Source organism: Lynx canadensis, chromosome D1 (assembly GCF_007474595.2).
Source record: "Lynx canadensis isolate LIC74 chromosome D1, mLynCan4.pri.v2, whole genome shotgun sequence".
Classification (NCBI taxonomy): Eukaryota; Metazoa; Chordata; class Mammalia; order Carnivora; family Felidae; genus Lynx; species Lynx canadensis.
Window position 1 is genome coordinate 378,316 of NC_044312.2, and position 10,926 is coordinate 389,241.

At 43.8% G+C, this 10,926-nt stretch overlaps 1 long non-coding RNA gene across 2 annotated transcripts; it reads left to right on the top strand.

Annotated features, from left to right (window-relative positions):
• The first annotated feature begins 4,164 nt into the window (after positions 1-4,164).
• On the top strand, positions 4,165-10,709 carry LOC115525006. 2 transcript variants are annotated; one of them, XR_003972276.1, is made up of 4 exons: positions 4,165-4,350; positions 9,316-9,596; positions 9,790-9,983; positions 10,671-10,709. It is a non-coding gene; the product is annotated as an uncharacterized LOC115525006 (long non-coding RNA). The 2 variants fall into 2 exon arrangements; XR_003972277.1 differs by having other exon boundaries at positions 9,319-9,596.
• Positions 10,710-10,926: the final 217 nt, after the last annotated feature.

The following is a 10,926-nucleotide window of genomic DNA, read 5'->3' on the forward strand; positions in this document are numbered from 1 at the left end:
TGAAGCAGGCTCCAGGCTCCACGCTGTCAGCACAGAGCAGGACACGGGGCTCAAACCCATGAACCATGACATCATGACCTGAGCTGAAGTCAGACACTTAACTGACTGAACCACCAAGCGCCCCTATGTCTTGCTATCTTAACATCACTGATGTTTGTGTGTTGGGGCACTAGACCATCAGTCAGGTTTTAGTTGTGTTGCCTGGCAGTCCTTCCCTTTTGTAGATATGAGTCTCAATCATCAGGAACTGTGAATGTCACCTTAAGAGCTGTTTGAAGACAAACTGGTTTTCGGCCCAAAATGATAAGGAGCACGGGTGCAAGTGATACAGCATCAAGGCCCTCATGCTACTGATGTTTCTGATATTGCTCCTCTGTTGACGTAGCTGCTTTTCAATTTGCACATTAAAAAAATCTTGCTACCCTTAGCCCTAGTCCGTGTGCCACTAACTGCCTCATTCCACACGTTCCCCCACACGTGACCTGCCCTGCTATTTATTAGTCTCACTGGATTTGGACCTTGGTCCTACCCTCTTAGCTGGGATGTGCCAAATTCTGCTATTCAATCTGATATCCCCTCTAGGTGGCCAGAATTTACATGCATTGAGCTCTTCGACTCACTGGTCACCAGCCTATCCAGAGAGTCCACAGGTCATCCCATGGAACCAGCCTAGATCAGCTGCTTGTGTGTTACCATGGAAACCATGCTATTCTGGCCTGGCTGGACTGCCCCTCATCACCTCACTGCGTCTGTTCCCAAGGAGCGGCCAGCTCTGTTGGATTGTCTATTACCTTAGGGTCAGGTCTGAGGACCAAGTCTGCTCTCTTCTTCCACCTGTTGACAGCAGATCACAAATTCTCTATTCCAGATACTATGTTCTCAAGATAGTTAAGACTTTCATCTGTGCTCAGATCCAAACTCTATCCAGGCTAGACCCCCTTAACCCAGCCTCCTGCCTTCCCATTCCTTTCTCTTTCCTTCCTTCCTCCATCTAAGGATTCACCCTTCACATTTTCTGTATCCCTCTGGGCTTCCCCTTCCCCCATGACTCAAAGTAGAATTGTTCCCTCACTTCCTTGCTCTCTCTTCAAACAAGGTCTCATTTGCATTAATAATCTATTGCATGTTAACATAGGAAAATAAATGTAGGAGTATCACACACACACACACACACACACACACACATCACACTGGTATGTCACATGGATTCGAAACCTTTCACAAAGTATTTATAATAGTCACCCCCCATCTCTACTAGAGGACAGATTGAGTTTGGCCAAACTTTATTTTAGCATCTATTCCTAGATTCCTTAGGTCATGAAGAATTGGCATATTTGAGGAACGAAGGGGCCAGTGTGGATAAAGTATGGAGAATGACTGTGCATACGAATGCAATGATGTTGAAAAGATGACGAGGGTCACTTTAAGCAGACGTTAAAGACCCCCTAGAAGTTCAGATTATATTTGTCATGCAAAGGAAGACACTAGAGGCTTTAAACTGAGGAATAATAGGATCATGCCAGATGCTATATGAAAAGTAGACATGGAGAGCCAGTGGGGAGTCAGGAAGAGCAGTAGGAAGGGAGGCTAATGTGGTACTTCCACAAGGTGGTGTCAGCGAGGGTGAGCAAAGACTCGTAAGCGGAGAGGTGCTGTGGATATAGAAAGTCTAGTTCTTTCTGACAGAGTGGACTGGGAGAGTAGTAAGAAGGAGGAATCAAGCAGGATATCAGAGCCGTTGTGCCAACACTTGGGTAGATTATAATGACATCTATTGTGAAGGAAGAGCCTAGGGGAGAAATAGATTGGGGGGGGTAGGAATATTTATTTGTGGTTTAGGAGTCCAGCTCTGAACACACTAGGTGTGAGATGACCAAAGAGTAGACTTACAGGCAGTGCCTACCGAAGTGTGGAATTCAGAGGAGAGGTTGGTGGATGATGGAGACCCGAGAGCCACAGGGAGAGACAAGAGAGGAGGGGTCTCTGAGGAAATGAGGAGCAAATACCCAGCAGATGCGAGGAGCTGCTGGCAGTCATAAATGCCAGGAGAAGACAGTGCTGAATTTTGTCAAATGCTTGTTTTGCATCTATTGACAAGATTGAATACTTCTTTATTGTTTAATGTGGTTAATAACATTGATTTTTTATTGTTAAGCCAACTTTGCATTCCTAGAGAATAACGAGACTTAGCCTTTTTTTTTTTTTTTTTAATATATTAATGGGCTGGTTTCCTAATACCTTGTGAAGGATTTTCACATTATATTCACTGCTCATGATAGATACTGTTCTATAATTTTCTCTTGTTGTCACGTGTCTGGAAAGTTTTGTTTTTCTTATCAGGGTTGTACTGGTCTCATAAAACCAGCTGAGCAGTGTGACTCCTTCCTATTGTTTGAAATAGTTTGTATAAAATTAATATTCTTTCTTCCTTACATGTTTGTCACAATTGAAATATCTAGGTCTATAGTTTTTCTCCTTGTTGGAATTTTGTTTAAAAAACATTCAGTGTCACACAGATAAAAGGTTATTCATATTTCAATTCCATCTTGTGTCTATTTTGAAAAGTTTTTTCCAGAAAATTTTCTAATTCAGTAAGTTGTCCAACTTATTGTCGAATTTATAGTTTTTATGCTAGTCTCTTTTTTACCTTGTTAGGTATGTAAGAGTGGTAGTTAAATTGCTAATACCAGCAATTAAAAAGAAGATATGTGTTTTGTTTTATTTCTGGATTTACCTAAACAGATTTTTAAAAATATATTTTATTAATCTCTTTAAAAATGGACTTTTGGGGGCGCCTGGGTGGCGCAGTCGGTTGGGCGTCCGACTTCAGCCAGGTCACGATCTCGCGGTCCATGAGTTCGAGCCCCGCGTCAGGCTCTGGGCTGATGGCTCAGAGCCTGGAGCCTGTTTCCGATTCTGTGTCTCCCTCTCTCTCTGCCCCTCCCCCATTCATGCTCTGTCTCTCTCTGTCCCAAAAATAAATAAACGTTGAAAAAAAAAAAAATAAAAAATAAAAAAAAAATGGACTTTTGGTTTTGTTAATTTTGTGTCTGTTTTCTATTGATTTGGCTTTCACGTGCACACCTTTTGAAGCTTTTTAAGTTGGAAGGTTAAAAAAGCAGGTTTAAAATTGATGATACACAATATAAGGATTTAATGTCACAAACTTTACTCAGCACTATTTTAGCTGCTTCCAACAAGTTTTATATATTGTTTTCATTATCTTTAAATTGTGAGTACTTTGGGGGCTTCTGGGTGGCCAGTCAGTTAAGCATCCAACTCTTGATGTCAGCACAGGTCTTGATCTCAGGGTCGTGAGTGCAAGCCCTGCACTGTGTTCCACACTGGGCATGAAGCCTATTTTTTAAAAAATATTGTAGGGGCGCCTGGGTGGCGCAGTCGGTTAAGTGTCCGACTTCAGCCAGGTCACGATCTCGTGGTCCGTGAGTTCGAGCCCCGCGTCGGGCTCTGGGCTGATGGCTCAGAGCCTGGAGCCTGTTTCCGATTCTGTGTCTCCCTCTCTCTCTGCCCCTCCCCCGTTCATGCTCTGTCTCTCTGTCCCAAAAATAAATAAACGTTGAAAAAAAAATATTGTAAATACTTTTAAATTCTATTTTTTTCCTTTTATGCACAGGGTATTTATTTCTTTTAATTTTAATTTTTTAGTTTATTTTTTGAGAGAGAGAGAGAGAGGGAGAGTGAGAACAGAGGAGAGGTAGAGAGAAAGGGAGAGAGAGAATCCCAAGCAGTCTCCACACTGTTAGTGCAGAGCTCCATGTGGGTTGAATCCATGAACGATGAGATCATGACCCGAGCTGAAATCAAGAGTTGTACGCTAAACCAACTAAGCCACCCAGACACCCCATCCACAGGGTATTTAACAGTGTGCCGCTTAATTTCTCCCTTATTTGGGCTTTTCTAGATAATTAACTTTTTAAATATTTATTTATTTTTGAGAACGAGAACAAGAGCGCAAGTGGGGGAGGCGTAGAGAGCAGGGAGGAGACAGAGGATCTGAATCGGGCTCTACACTGACAGCAGAAAGCCAGATGCAGGATTCTAACTCAGATATCTGAGTGGATATCGGTGGGTATCTTCCCGGGGGAGGCCACCTTCCGGGCGTCACACTGTCTTCTGGCAGCCTCATACTGCAAGAGCCCGAATTCCTTTTTAATTAAAAGCACAACAGAACCAGGAAGAGAAACTCCTTCCTCCTGCAGCCTCCCCATTCAGGACCTTGTGTTAACAAAGCTCAATACTGGGACAGCTGGCAAAAGAGAAATGTTTACAGACTCTTGCTCCAATATCACAAAGCAGGTCACAGAAAAGCAAAGTCAAGGCTGAGAAACGGTAAGTCGATAACGTCTAGACTGAGCATAGTTACAAGAGCTGCTGAAAATTCTTGTCTGCTAGTTCCAACATCTATGTCATCTTAGGGTTGGTTCTTCTGACTCATTTTTCTCATGACTGTGAGTCACATCTTCCTGCTCCTTTGCATACCTACTGATATTTAATAAGTACTAGACCCTGTGCACGACGTATTGCAGAGACTCTGCATTCTGTTACCATCCTTGGGACGGTGTTGATTTTTGTTCTGGCAGGCAGTTATTGGCTGATCACACTGAACTCAGAGAGATTTGGTTTTATACTTTCCGGAGTAGGTCTCATGGTTTATGCTTAGACCTAGAACCCTTTAGATCTGGGACACAGTCTTTGCTCCCACGGCTTGAACCTTGTGCGGTTTCTGTGAATAGGGTGAATTTACCAAGTCCGCCAACATGGCCAGACTCGAATTCTAAACTCTGTCTCTTTTATGAAGAGCAGCAACTGAAATTTCTTTCAACCGTTCATCTGTTGCTTTCTGTCGGGTTTTCCCCAGGCACATGCGTATCAGGAGTTAGCCAAGGATTTGAGGGGACTTTATACACAGATCTGTGACTTCCTTCTTGCCAGAATTTCTCAACTCAACTTCCAGCTTCTCTAGCGGCTCCCAACTCTGTCTTCGGGATATCTCAAGTCAATAACGCAAGAGCCTTCAGCTTATTTCCAGCTGCTCTGTGCCTTTCAGACTAGAGAGTTATCTCAGATAAAATCCATATTAGAGTGTATCCGGTCCAGTGAGGTTTTCCTCCTTTAAGGGTGATATCATTTGCAGTTTCTATCCTGCTCTTTGTCACTCTCAAATTCCTGAGATAAGCTTCTCTGCTGCTATTGGAAACAGAATCAGACAAGATGATTTCTAAGGGACATTCTTATTCCAGGTGCTCTGGATCCAATTTCAAGGAGTAAGTAGATTGTAACGTACATAGAAATGAATCTCTGCATCTATTGAAGAGCTATAAATTGTCATTTTAGTACAATATGTATTGTACTTCAGTGCATACTGACTGTTCTGGATGGAATATTATCCAGGAGTATAATAAAATGGAAAAATAGGATAAACGTGCCCATATAATGATTGGTCTGATTCCCACTTTCAGAGTCAGTCTGGAGTATTATGTCTTCATGATAATTAACTGTTTAGTCAACTGAGCAAAGTAAGTGTCTGACCATAAAGAAGAGATCAGCACAATGTAACCATCCGTGTTGTTCTCAGACCCGCATAATCCTCCCCTTTGGGAAGACAGAAGTGCTTCTGCGCTGGTTCTCTGTTGCTGCCCCACGACCCACTGAACGTGGATGATCTCCTAGACACCAGGTCACAGTGCACAGCTGGCAGGAGGGGAGTAAGTGGGGAAAGGATTTATGGCTCAGTGACCAGCAGACATCTCCAGTGGCCTGTTTCTGTCTCCTCTCATTAGCTTGTCTGAAGTCCTAGTTCCCTGTGACTGTAAGCAGCTGCGCGTGGCTCCCTCCTTGCTCAGACAGACCTCTAATAAACCCAGTCTCAGGTCGTACTCGGTCCAGGTGTCAGAGACAGAGTTAGTAAGAAGAACGGCTCTTCTCTGTGAGGATCAAGGTCATCAACCTCCATCTGCAGAAAGGATGCTTAGAGGTAGCCTATCCGGATCCCTTTTTCTCTATTTTATTAAGTACTTCTATTGTTCTTCTTTTCTCACCGTAAGATAAAATCTCACACATTGCAAAAAATAATGCAGAAAAAAACATAAAGAGCATATTTTTGAAGATGGCCCTTCATCTTACCACCCAGAGGTAGTTATAAATGTCCTGCTGTGCAAACTCATATGCACATCAGATGCATGTACAGCTTCCACTTTGCCCAAATGTACATCATCATTAGTTTTAGTGGCAGCATATTATACGGATGCACTAAACATTATGTTATCAATCCTCTAGTGACAGGTATTTTTTAAGACCTTAGTACATACATTTTTTAATTTTTATTTTACTCATTCTTATTTTTTTGTTGTTGAGGTGTAATTAACAAATATATTTTTACTTTACAACATGTAATAAATATAAATAAAAAATGTAATATATTTAAAGTATACAACATGGTAATTTGGTATACATCCCACAATGTAGCTAATTAACACACCCATCCCCTCGCACATGTATCCCTCAAGCATTTTTTAGAAATTTACTCTCAGCAAAATTTCAGGTGTACAATAAAGTATTATCAACTATGGTCATCGTGCTACACATTAGCTCCTCAGAATTACTGATCCTTTAACTGAGAGGGTGTACCCTTCGACCAACCTCTCCCTATTTCCACCCCTCCCCCAACCCCAGCAACCGTCAGTCATTCTACTTCTGTGTTTCTACGTCTTTGACTTTTCGATTTTTTTAGGTTCCACATGTAAGTGATACCATAGAGTATCTGTCTCCCTCTTTCTGGCTTCTTTCACTCAGCACAATGCCCTCCAGTTCCATGAATATTGTCACAATTGGCAGGTGTCAATGGACACAATACTTAGGTTGTTTCCACATCTTGTCTGTGGGGAATAAATCTCAGCACATAGTTTAATTCTTCAGAGACCCTTCTTAATCATGTAAACTTCAGTTACTCATTAATACCATAGCTTATTTTAGTTCCCTACAATGCATTTATCATTACTTCATGTTTTTATGTTTGCCATTGATTTACTTGCTCATTGTGATTTTTTATAGATTACAAATGACAAGCGATTAAGGACATTCTTTTGTTCATCCCTCTATCCCAAATACCAAGAATAGTGTCTTGCACAAAGAGAGGTTTCATAAATCTTAGTAGTGTCAATGAAAAGTGACAGTGTGGTGTCCCAACTGCTTTGAGAAGAGGGTAAGAATACTGGCCAATATGCCTGTAACTTCAGACTCAGAACCTGTGGGTCAACACAAGTCAGACATTAGGGCAGAGAGATGACTTGGAGGGTGGAATAGGCTAAGGCAATCATCTAACAGAGAAGTGTAATTTCAGGGAAGCAAATCATCTGTAGAATCTCCAACAACAGTGCTGGGAATGTAAGGAGGAAGGATTTCAGGCAACAGCCACAGATAAAAACAGGGGAGCAGGACCCCAGGAAGCTCAGCAGAATTCTCATTTCTCTTCCCTTCACCCCCCGGCAGCCATGTCCCTGCGGGCTCAAAGCCCTATATATCCCCCCAAATATTTCACCACTGATTGAGAGTCTCACCCAAATTATTTTTGGCATTGACAAAGTAAGGTCCCAAGACTGTTGCCTGAGACCTAACTGGTCTTAGACTTGTGCTGGAATATTCTCTGTGGAGAAAAGAACATAACCTGAGTATGTGAGGGAGGCTGACATCAGTAAGATCCAAGATTGTTATCCTAAAATGCAGTACCCATTAAAGCCAGCTCAGATCTTCACTGAGCACGTATTATGTGCCTGTGCTAGTATTCCCAGTTGTTTGACCTCCCCACGGCCCAGGTAATTGCTGTAAGAGTGCCAGGCTGACGCTGTGGAGCACATGATGGGACCTAGATCCAGATCGTGAGACATGGAGGACACTGGGGTCACTCCCAGCTGTAGATGGTAACAGGAGCATAGGGACAGAGAACGGGATCTGCCCAGACAAGGACCTGGCATCAAAGGTGCAAAAGGGAGGGGCGCCTGGGTGGCTCAGTCAGTTAAGAGTCCGACTTCCACTCAGGTCAGGATCTCATGGTTCATGGGTTCAGGCCCCGCATTGGGCGGGGCCTCTGTGCTGACAGCTCAAAGCCTGGAGCCTGCTTTGGATTCTGTGTGTCTCTCTCTGCCCCTCTCCTGCTTGTGCTCTGTCTCTCTCTCTCTCTCTCTCAAAAATAAATAAACATTAAAAAGAAAAACAGAAAGATGCAAAAGGGAGTGATCTGTGTCCTGAAATGGAGCCAGCACACAGAACAGGCAATAAATCACTGAGTAGAAGGGAGATGGGCACTGAGCCAGGACTCCGACCCAAGAGTTTTGGGAACCGAGGGTGGAGATGAAGGGTGGAATCAGTCAAAACAAGCCCCGAGTACTGTTGATTGATTCACTGCACGTTACCAAGGCAGGAACTCTGGCAAGGATGGGGAAGTCCACATATGGGACCTTCCATGGCAAAGATGCCTCTGCCAGCACGGGCAGGAATCAACATGGTTTCTCTGTTTGGGGTGGCTGGAGGCCGACCTCGGAGCATGGTTTCCTTAGGAGGTCAGTATCGGACAGGGCACTTCAGCATTTAGTGTCAGCAAACCTCAAGGAACTCCCGGGCCCGGCTGGGCAGAAGCAGCAAGTTACCACCCTTCCTTCCTTCGTAAAAGATCCCCTGCATTATTTGGCAACAACAGCTCCAGTTAGGAACTGCCTTTCCCAGCCTCTCCCTCAGCTGTAACTCGCTCACATGGCCCTCAGCAACATGTCAGATATGTCCAAACCGATGCCTTGCTCTGCGGGACTTGCAGGACAGCTATGGAGGCTGCTCCGGCCGCTCCAACTTTTTCTCTGTCTGCTTTTCCTTCTTTATGCTACTGACAGCTGTAACCATTAACAGCCATGTTGGGCCAGGAAGTGGCCTTAAGACTGGAAGCTGGGCCTGGAAGATGCACTAAAACTTGCAGAGGCCCAGAAGCACAGGTGGAGCTGCCAGACCCGTCATGACACAGCTTCCTCCGAATTTACTTTCTTTGTTGACACGAGAAAGAGATAAGGCCCTTCTAGCTTTAGTCACTGGTTTTTCCATTATATGCTGCTCTCCCTAACCTGCATTGATAGGACCGGTTATGGGTAGGGTGGGGCATGATCCCCACCTCCTGCCGCTCACGGCCTTGTACAGCTATCTCCCTTGCCTGTGGGCAAAGCCTGGCATTTGCTTCTGTCTAGTCGAGAACGGCAAAGGTGACGGGATGCACTTCTGTGTTTATATTATGTTCATAAGACTGTGTCTTGTTAGCAGAGTCACTCTAGAGATGGTCTCCCTAGCTTCCTGTGAAGAAGTGGCCATGCTGGCATGGTACCCACCTGGCACGGGGCTCAGGGTGGTGTCCAGGATCTGAGAGCGGTTGGCATCCAACAGCGGCAACAAGCCAGGGTCCTCAGTCCTACAACCGAAAGGACTGTGGCCACCCTGAGTAAGCCTGGAAGTGAACTCTTCCCCAGTTGGCCTCCAGACGTTGACGCCACTTAGCCAACACTGTGATCACAGCTTTTGGAGACCCTAAGCCGAGAACGTGGGTAAGCTGTTCCCAGACTTTGGGCCTCCAGACACTGTGAGATAATGAACGTGTGCTCTTTTCAGACCCTGGGTGGGTGGGTGCTGCAGGAACTTGCTAGCACAAGGACTCTAGACTTCATCTGTGGGTCTCAAAAGCTTCTTGTGGTTGCCGTTTGCCTTAGCCTATGAGTTTATGACTTCATTATTTTGCAGAATGTGTGGATGTGGAGTTCACAGTTACTTGGCTTCACCTAAAATATAACAAATATTAAATAAACATTAAAAAGTGAAAGTGTGATCTTTATCCCCAAGAAGTCTGTGAAATGCTCTTGCATGCTCTCTAACGCCATCACCAAGTGCGGGCAGGAAAGTCGCCAGGGCCCGTTCAGTCTCGAGAACAACAGCAGGTGAGACCCTCCTTTTCTTGGCACAATATGCCACACAAATGCGATGCTGGACAAAAAGTGGGCATTCTGAATCAATGCACTTTTTATACTTAAAAAGCAAAAAGCAAAAAAAAACACAGATTCACTTCTCCCCGAAGACAGGATAAAGACAAGTGAACACTGAGATTTTCAGACAAAAAGGTGCTGTGGAAGTGCAGAACGTTATTAATTAACATAGTTGTAAAATTTCAGGTTCCAAGGAGAGAAAAATCTTGCAAGCAATTATAAAAGTCATTATATAACATTTAGATTAAATAAACAGTTCTCTTAAGGAAAACAAAACACTGAATTTTCCTTTGATTTTCCAAATATGAGTAATCCAATTCGCTAGCTCTCACCTGGCACTCAGTGGTATTGAAAAACTTGCAGATGACCCAGTAAACACAGAGCTCCTAACAATGTCACCCCAATCAAATGTATTGCGTTAAATCAAACATAATTGCTCCCCGTGTCATAACAGAATAACATAAATGTCACAGAGGCAGAGGCAAAGGACATGTATTCACTTCCTCTTGACTTAAAAAGTGAATAAATTCTAAATAATAAAGCAACTTGTGAGCCAGTGCTTTCCCACAAGTTATTCTGGGGAGAACAGGCATGTATGAGAGTGATGGGTGTTTGTATTTAATTCTTTTTTTACTTTTCAAGAACTGGAAGTTCTGGAGCGCCTGGGTGGTTCAGTTGGTTAAGCGTCCGACTTCGGCCCAGGTCATGATCTCACGGTCCGTGAGTTCGAGCCCCGCGTCGGACTCTGTGCTGACAGCTCAGAGCCTGGAGCCTGCTTCAGATTCTGTGTCTCCCTCTCTCTCTGACCCTCCCCCGTTCATGCTCTGTCTCTGTCTCAAAAATAAATAAACATTAAAAAAAATTAAAAAAAAACCCTGGAAGTTCTAAGTATGTTACT